Here is a 9,849-nt window from a genome sequence, read left to right as displayed (position 1 = left end):
CATGAAAAAAAACACAAGGGGTAACACTGTCGTTTTTACCAAATGAAACATAAGGGGTAACACTGTCGTTTTTCTTTGGTCGTCATGAAAGTAAACATAAGGGGTAACACTGTTGTTTTTTATTGGTCGTCATGAAAAAAAACATAAGGGGTAACACTGTTGTCTTTGTCAAATAAAATATAAGGGGTAACACTGTCGTTTTATATCAGTCATCATGAAAAAAACAAGGGGTAACACTGTCGTTTTTTTTCATGACGACCAATAAAAAACAACAGTGTTACCCCTTATGTTTTTTTTTATGACGACCAATAAAAAAAACAACAGTGTTACCCCTTATGTTTTTTTTCATGATGACCAATAAAAAACAAAACAGTGTTACCCCCTTCATGTTTTTTTTCATGACGACCAATAAAAAACAACAGTGTTACCCCCTTTATGTTTTTTTTCATGACGACCAATCAAAAACAACAGTGTTACCCCTTATGTTTTTTTTCATGACGACCAATAAAAAACAACAGTGTTACCCCTTATGTTTTTTTTCATGACGACCCATAAAAAACAACAGTGTTACCCGTTATGGTTTTTTTCGTGACTACCAAAGAAAAACGACAGTGTAACACTGTCGTTTTTATCAAATGAAACATGAGGGGTGACACTGTCGTTTTTCTTTGGTAGTCACGAAAAAAACAATAAGGGGTAACACTGTTGTTTTTTATTGGTCGTCATGAAAAAAAACATAAGGGGTAACACTGTTGTTGTTTTTATTGGTCGTCATGAAAAAAAACATAAGGGGTAACACTGTTGTTTTTTTTATTGGTCGTCATGAAAAAAAACATAAGGGGTAACACTCCTCATCATCCTCATCGTCATCCGCTTATCCGGGGTCGGGTCGCGGGGGGAGCAGCTCAAGCAGGGGGCCCCAGACTTCCCTTTCCCGGGCCACATTGACCAGCTCTGACGGGGGGATCCCGAGGCGTTCCCAGGCCAGTGTTGAGATATAATCTCTCCACCTAGTCCTGGGTCTTCCCCGAGGTCTCCTCCCCACTGGACGTGCCTGAAACACCTCCCAAGGAAGGCGCCCAGTGGGCATCCTTACCAGATGCCCGAACCACCTCAGCTGACTCCTTTCTAAGTAAAGGAGCAGCGGCTCTAATCCGAGTTCCTCACGGATGGCTGAGCTTCTCACCCTATCCCTAAGGGAGACGCCAGCCACCCTTCTGAGAAAACTCATCTCGGCCGCTTGTACCCGCGATCTCGTCCTTTCGGTCATCACCCAGCCCTCATGACCATAGGTGAGGATAGGAACGAAGATCGACCGGTAGATCGAGAGCTTTGCCTTGCGGCTCAGCTCTCTTTTCGTTACAACGGTGCGGTAAAGCGAACGCAATACCGCCCCCGCTGCTCCGATTCTCCGGCCAATCTCACGCTCCATAGTACCCTCACTCGCGAACAAGACCCCGAGGTACTTGAACTCCTTCACTTGGGCTAAGGACTCATTTCCTACACGGAGTAAGCAATCCACCGGTTTCCTGCTAAGAGTCATGGCCTCAGATTTAGCGGTGCTGATCCTCATCCCAGCCGATTCACACTCGGCCACCAGCCGATCAAGTGAGTGCTGAAGGTCACAGGCCGATGATCCAATGAGGACCACATCATCACTGTTGTTTTTTATTGGTCGTCATGAAAAAAAACATAAGGGGTAACACTGTTGTTTTTTATTGGTCGTCATGAAAAAAAACATAAAGGGGGTAACACTGTTGTTTTTTATTTGTTGTCATGAAAAAAAACATAAAGGGGGTAACACTGTTGTTTTTTATTGGTTGTCATGAAAAAAAACATGAAGGGTGACACTGTTGTTTTTTATTGGTCGTCATGAAAAAAAACATAAGGGGTAACACTGTTGTTTTTTATTGGTCGTCATGAAAAAAAACATGAAGGGGGTAACACTGTTGTTTTTTATTGGTCGTCATGAAAAAAAACATAAGGGGTAACATTGTTGTTTTTTTTATTGGTCGTCATGAAAAAAAACATAAGGGGTAACACTGTTGTCTTTGTCAAATAAAATATAAGGGGTAACACTGTCGTTTTTTATCAGTCATCATGAAAAAAACAAGGGGTAACACTGTCGTTTTTTTTCATGACGACCAATAAAAAACGACAGTGTTACCCCTTGTGGTTTTTTTCATGACGACCAATAAAAACGACAGTGTTACCCCTTATGTTTTTTTTCATGACGACCAATAAAAAACGACAGTGTAACACTGTCGTTTTTATCAAATGAAACATGAAGGGTGACACTGTCGTTTTTCTTTGGTAGTCACGAAAAAAACCATAAGGGGTAACACTGTTGTTTTTTTTATTGGTCGTCATGAAAAAAAACATAAGGGGTAACACTGTTGTCTTTGTCAAATAAAATATAAGGGGTAACACTGTCGTTTTTTATCAGTCATCATGAAAAAAACAAGGGGTAACACTGTCGTTTTTTTTCATGACGACCAATAAAAAACGACAGTGTTACCCCTTGTGGTTTTTTTCATGACGACCAATAAAAACGACAGTGTTACCCCTTATGTTTTTTTTCATGACGACCAATAACAGTGTAACACTGTCGTTTTTATCAAATGAAACATGTAGGGTTAGGGTTAGGGTTAGGGTTAGTGTAAAACTGTCGTTTTTCTTTGGTAGTCACGAAAAAAACCATAAGGGGTAACACTGTTGTTTTTTATTGGTCGTCATGAATAAAAACATATGGGGTAACACTGTTCCTTTTTTTATTGGTCGTCATGAAAAAAACCATATGGGGTAACACTTTTGTTTTTTATTGGTCGTCATGAATAAAAACATAAGGGGTAACACTGTTGTTTTTTATTGGTCGTCATGAAAAAAACACAAGGGGTAACACTTTTGTCTTTGTCAAATAAAATATAAGGGGTAACACTGTTGTTTTTCATCAGTCATCATGGGAAAAAAACATATCGTTTTTATCAAATGAAACGTGTGTTTTTTTATCTGTGGTCATGAAAAACCCATAAGGGTTTCACTGTTGAAAAGTATCGAATAAAACATAGGGGGTAACACCAGGGACGCGGGAAGTCAGTCCAAGGGGGGGGGGGTGCTGAGAGAGAGTCTATATAATGACGTCATAATAAATGCTGCGCAACATTCAGGGCTCCGCTCTGATAAACACTCTGCTGGTGTGTAAAAAGAGTTCTGCCAACTAGCCACTGTTATTCACAAACGTCAGCAAGTAAACAATGTGGAAATTAGAGTCAACTCGGCTGATACTGTGCTGAATTTCACACACTAACAACATGCCGACAAGCTGTTGCGGTCCGGGATTATACACAGCATTATAACAAGGATTCAGGAGGTTATTTCTAAAGGTTTAAAAGGAGAGTGACAATAAAAGAAAGCCTTCATTTTCATCCAGAGTTACGAGTTGTCTGATATGAGGAAAGTGACGGTTTCTCCGTCAAGTGAACCGTCCGTCTTTGCTCTTTTTTTGCCAACCAGTTTACGTGCAGGATTCCAGAATCATAACGATAACATTCAACGTGTCTATTAATATGGCAGCAACATTTTACACCAGTTTTAGAATGTTCACTACAACAGATGTTGAACACCAACATGCTTATGTAAATTCAGCATAGTACGATATTCAGCTATCGACAGTTCTGCGTTGTGCGTCATAGCCTACGTCAGCCTACTCAGACAATGTTCTAAATAAAATGAAATGATAATATGATAAATATCATAAAAAGGGTGGATGTCAATAATTTAATGAAAAATCATGTTGTATGATAAAATTATAAAAAAAAAAAAAAAAGTATTGATTTGTTCAGAAAACCTTCTCACTTGCAGTTACAGCCAGAGGCCGCCAGGGGGGGGGTGCTGCAGCACCCTAAGCACCCCCACTTCCCGCGTCCCTGTGACAAACCAATGTCACAAAGGTGCGAACGGCCACTCGACCTGCAACGTAACCCCCTCGATATAACCCCTTGTCTGTCTGAACAGACGGACACACAAGGACAAAAGATGGCACATGCGCACGTGCAAATGAAAAAACAACACTATATTCCTTTGTATAGTGTTATTATTTTTTCTCTGCTCTGGGCAAAAAAAACATATTATTGATTTTTTATTCACAATCATATTATTCTTCTACATTGAGTGTGAGAGAGATATCCATCCACCTGTCTGGGCCTGTGTTACGCCAACCTATTGTGATGCAACTCTCTCCCTCTCAGATGGAGGGGGTGGAGGGGAGAGGGGGGAGGTGATGGAGAGACAGACGCTTGGATTTGATCCTCCGGCAGCTGAACACCCGGGGCACTGTGCTGTTGTATTGAGTAAATCCACACCAGGGACCAACTTCTCACTGCTATACAGACAGGGCTTCGTATGCCGACTCCGGCTTGGTCTGCGCCTAGCTACTCCTCCAGATCGACTTCTGTGTCCGAGGGAGTAGAACAAATGTGAATCGTTTGTAGTTCATCAGGTGGTTAAGAGCTAAATCTCACTTTCTTGCACATATTTTATTGGACACTGTTATGCATACTGAGAGAGAGAGAGAGAGAGAGAGAGAGAGAGAGAGAGAGAGAGAGAGAGAGAGAGAGAGAGAGAGAGAGAGAGAGAGAGAGAGAGAGAGAGAGAGAGAGAGAGAGAGAGAGAGAGAGAGAGAGAGAGAGAGAGAGAGAGAGAGAGAGAGAGAGAGTTTTTTGCTGCTTTTGCTGCTTTGACACCTGCTTTTCGCCAAAGGGATGAATATGAAAATGCATGATTTTCTGTAATATTATGCAGAGGACGCCAATAGGTCATTTGCAGTTGATGCCACACTAGGGGAACCCAAATGTTATGAAGGGCGTTGGATTATGTTGTGTATGGTTGCTCAAATTAGTCAAACCGAGAGAAAATCCATAGTTGTATTACGTTCTAAAAATAATTCACCAAAAAGGTGAGAATGCAAAACACAATAAAATAAAGGGTGTGTTGTGAAAACTTCATAAAAAGGCATACGAGCAATTATTATTATTGAAAAAAACATTATTCTTGAGATTATTTCAATACTTTGTTACTTTTGTATATGTATTCATGTTTTTGCTTCCCTGTAGTAAATTACCATACGAATCGCTGGTGATGAGTAAGTGGCACTTCCTTGTTAGCAAATATGTTACATTTTCAATAAATCAACAGTAAAGCATTTAGCGACCCTACATGTATAATGGTTTTGTTTCACTCTTCTAATGGGCCTTCTATGTAACCAAGTCATGTGTTAAATTGCTTTTCTGTCAGCTTTTCCTTGTTTGTGTTTTCAGGCCGCTCGAGCGCATTAAAGCATATGGATTGTGTAGACTAGGCTCCTGTAACCTTGAATCTACAAAAGGGGAACCAATGTTAGAGTCAACAATACTGCGAGGCGAAAGGACGAAGTCAAGGTAAGATGAAAGCAGGCGCTCTGAGGGTGCTCTGAAACAAAAAAGGTTCTGCTCCGACGAAAAAAAGAATATATCCAGTATCTGTGGCTGTTGTAGTCCAGGTATATGCTAGTCTGATTCTGTATTGCGCCCGAATAAAGTGAATTCTGGGGTCACCCCCCTAGAATTTTTTCAGCATTTAAAACGAATTACCTGAAATCCTAAAATCAAAACAATTCACTATCATGTGGGATCTTCTTTTTAATTAAACCCCAAAACATTTACAATAATGTTTAAAAGTGCATTGTATTTCATTTTTTTCCCTAGTATTGTTTCATTGTAGGTAATGGCAGAGATGAGGGATTACTAAAGTACAACCAAAACCATAATTAAATAAACTGATTTAAACATTGTTGTATGAAGACAAATCCAGATATTGTGGCCAAGGTGTAGCAAATTGTGTTTTTATATTTTTTCTTCTTGTCCTTTATTATCCTCTCAAGCCCTGTGTTCTGTCCCCTGTTCTCCCAGATTTTTCATGTCATACTTATTATATCTGTTAGTAATTATGACACCAACATTTTTCATGTGCGGACCGATATACAACAGATCAAAGTTTTCCTCTATTTTGTCAAATTAAAAATAACCTTGACCACTTTACAACCTGGATACAAATGTAGATTATTAAGTATTTTCGTAGCAGACTAATATTTTCCAGGGAATAAAAATAATCTATTCTTTCCCAAATCATTTGTATCGTGATGCAGTATGCCAGACAGACCTTACAATGGATGACATTGAGAGGATGAAAGATGTGTTGAAGCAAACCTGATGTGCTTATATGATTAAAACACTGGAGACAAAATTCAGCCAAGAGTCTATAAAACCCCCCACCAAAACAGGCCTCCCCATTTTCTCTGTGTTGTTGAAGGTTTTTCAGCTTTGTAAGCCATAGATCTCCTGTAACCCTTTGTGTGCACTTAAATGTGAGCAGTTTATTTTAGTGCTGCTGAGGTTGAGACGCAACCTTCCCTCTAAGTTTTGGCTTTCAGGTTCAACATTTCATGTTCAACGGTTTTGCGTGTTTGGCACAATGAAATGCATCTACTTCATCAAAGGTTGGAGTTTTTGAAAGAAGCCAATGGCATTCAGGCAAGCATTCAGGTGCAGGGTTGCAGGGATTGTTGACTGATTTGAGGTATTTGTTCGCTAGATCACAATCCTGGTCAAGCAATAACAGAACCAGGTGAAACACTTTCCATGAGTGATGACTTTTGTGTAATTTGTTCTATATTGTCAGCCTCTGTTGTCCCAGTAGAGTAACAGAAAAATGGCATACAATAATAAATAAATTATAACAACAAATATATTACACAAGTAATTTGTTCTAGCTTAGAATTTAAAAAATATTAACAGGGCAACATTTCTGGAAGCATATTTTCTCTGAAAAATAGATAGAATTGGCAAAATCCGTTCAACCAATAGGCTGTTTTTGTTCCTTTCAACAAAGTTACAGTAGCCAGGATTCACTATATGAAGCTGAGCCTGGGGTTGTAAGTAAGCATCATTGCCCATGTCCAGTCTAACACATCACAATCCTTGATCAAGTCAAGTAAAAAACACAGGTTCAGTGGTCTTCCAGCCATTCCTCTAGTTTCTGCTACTGACGTTTAGCAAAAGAGTATTTCAATGAGGCAGGAGCTGCAGGAATCTGAAGAAATGGCAAGCATATGTTGAACAAAGAACTTAAATAAAGCCTTAAATATCTCCAGAATAAATAACAACATTTTAAATCAGGAGAGACTAGTATTTAAAATGAACCACAACATCTAATGACAGCAACACATTTGGCGATTAGACACCATCAAATGATGTCATGGGATGATGGATCCATGAAGTCTGCAGGGAGATGGTTTCTCCTTGAATGTGTCTAGACGCTGGTGGTATGGTGACTATGGCTGGAGATCCTGCCTTGAGGGCCTCATGTCCTCCTGAGGGAGGCGGATGGAGATAAGCCGGAGGAGGAGGTGGTGGAGGAGGGCTGCAACAAGTCACAAACAGCAGATATGAGCAAGGCCGAGAGGTATATATATATATATATATATACATACATACATTCTGAGTTTGGTGCACCTGTTTGAATGCAGAAAGTGTTTCTGATTGGTTGAGAGAACAGGGGGCGGGATCTGCAATGACAGCGTGGGAACTAGAATAGAGCATCGATGAATGAGAAATAGATGGGGAATGTCGTATTGCTGATTTAACTTTTGCATTAGCTGCATAATACCCTTTAGACATTTGTTGGCATTAGCCACTTGCATTTCTCCATGGTACAGGTACAGTGTCCCCATGGTACAGTGTATCTTTCGGTCTAGCACCGGATTCGACTGCATCCCATTCTGCTTGTGAGCAGGATTCTGACAAGCTGAACATTTTGTCAAAGTTGACAAGCAAATAACACACTACACTTGTGATAATAAAAATGAATCACTTTTGCTTACAATCCACAGACAATAATGTACACTTGATTTACATTATGCAAACATTGTGCAGTTATACTTATCCATCTTCTTTGGCCATGATGTAAATTCAAGGGGTTTCTCCAAGCCTCTGAGTATGGATGACCTGCAGCACAGGAGTCGATTTTCAGCACGTATGCTAGTTGACCTACTTTGGGTTGCACCTACCAAGAATATGTTTTAACCTGCAATAACACGAATCGATATCGATTTGCACGAATTGTAGCAAATCGATATCGTGGTGTGAACATCAATTATCTGCCACTGTTTTCGGTTTACACAACAACAATCACAAGTTTATTCATTAAAAAATATTTAAAAAGAACTACTATTATACCTTCATAAGTTTAGCAATTGTTAAACCTCACAAACAGAACCACTTCCTTTTGAAAGTCAGTTCAAGTCGAATGGTTTAATGATACAAGGTTAATAAGGTTAGTAAAGCTAAACACAAGTCACTAAGTAGAGTGACTTGGTAGCATTTTTTGTTGAAAACTATAAGCATTCAATCCCCCTGGCGATAACTAGCCGTCCGTTAGTCCGTTGTTCCAAATTTGTGAACTCATCCACACACACAAATAAATGATATGCCTCCAGGCCTTTTCAGGCTTTCATCTGATCCCATGTGCATGACGCAGTGTGAGATAAGTGCAGTAGAGTTAGAGTACAGTCTCTATAGAGGGTGAATCCGCAATAATGTGCAATAAATCATTGGGTTTGCAAACTGTTGACGTAAACAGAGCACCAAGGTTTTGCGTTCCCCGCTTTAACTCCCTGCCTCCACGTGAATCCTGTGCGTCAAGGGTCATCACGTGACAGGAGCCTCCTGGCAGATGTAGAGTCAACAGTGCATTCGTGACAAACCAATGAGAGACGGGAGCTCGGTTCGTTCCCGGCGCAGCCACACAGAGGCGGACCTGACCTCCGAGCACCGACCCCCATGCATCTTCCCTGACAGAGCACCACGGCGCGGACCGGGTGTGTGTGTGTGTGTGGGGGGGGGGGGGGGGAGCAGCTCAGCCGAGGAGGAGACCTTGGCAGCGTGCCCAGATGATAAAGGGAAGTCTTTGAGGAGAGACGCTCTGTGTTTATGTTTCTGAGCGAGAGGTCCGAGCGTTTGCTTTACCGCAGGGTGCCTGTTACTCCGCCGCCCCCTCCCCCACCTCCCCCCCTCCCCCACCTCCCCCCCCTCCCACCCTCGGTGAAAAAAGGCCGGATGTTCCCTCACCGGAGACCGACTGTGAGCGATGATCGGGCAGAACGCTTTTGAGCCTTCCCCCGACCCAACACCAAAGGAAACAACAAGCGGGAAATGTTTGGTTTGTAGTTTACTTGTGAAGGGATGCAAAGTGGGGCCGCTCCAAAGGTCACATCACACGCAGGGTGAAGCTCTGTGGCGCGGAGAGAGCGAGAGTGACATAAAACGAGGGAGAGCGCAGCGAGAATAGAGAGAGGTAGAGAGACACAGTAAAACAAAAGGAATCCGAGGGAGAGAGAGAGAGAGATTTGAATTTCGCATTGTAGATCATGCGAGCGGAGGATGAATGTTAATGCGGTGGTGGAGACCAGTGCACGGCGAACAGTCCTTTGATGCCGCCATCAAGCAGGATCTCGCCCTGCGGTAGCTCCCCTCCCTGTGTCCTCGTCTCTCTGATACACTGGGTTTTCTGCATTGACCCTGGGACCATCGCCTTGAAATATGGCTCAGAGAGAGACGTTTTGGAGGGGTTGGGTCACTCAGTGTAGGAGGCTACGTGTACACAGCAGAGCCTCAGAGGGTAAAGGGATACTGCCCTCTGGGACTCCATCATTACCGCTACAGTCGAGATAAAGACTAAACAAAAAAAAAGTCCTCTAAAACAAGAGTGGAGTAGAGTTGAATATGGAAACTTTATAGAAAAAATAGCCATTTCTAA

At 41.6% G+C, this 9,849-nt stretch overlaps 1 long non-coding RNA gene across 1 annotated transcript; it reads right to left on the bottom strand.

Annotated features, from left to right (window-relative positions):
• Positions 1 to 7,223: 7,223 nt before the first annotated feature.
• Positions 7,224 to 8,120, bottom strand: LOC132470540 (uncharacterized). The gene is made up of 2 exons (XR_009528668.1): positions 7,702 to 8,120; positions 7,224 to 7,455 (listed from the first exon to the last, which is right to left on the bottom strand). It is a non-coding gene; the product is annotated as an uncharacterized LOC132470540 (long non-coding RNA).
• Positions 8,121 to 9,849: the final 1,729 nt, after the last annotated feature.

This window comes from Gadus macrocephalus, chromosome 13 (genome assembly GCF_031168955.1).
Source record: "Gadus macrocephalus chromosome 13, ASM3116895v1".
Lineage (NCBI taxonomy): Eukaryota > Metazoa > Chordata > Actinopteri > Gadiformes > Gadidae > Gadus > Gadus macrocephalus.
The sequence above is the reverse complement of the archived record's forward strand: the minus strand, read 5'-3'. Positions and strand labels throughout refer to the sequence as shown.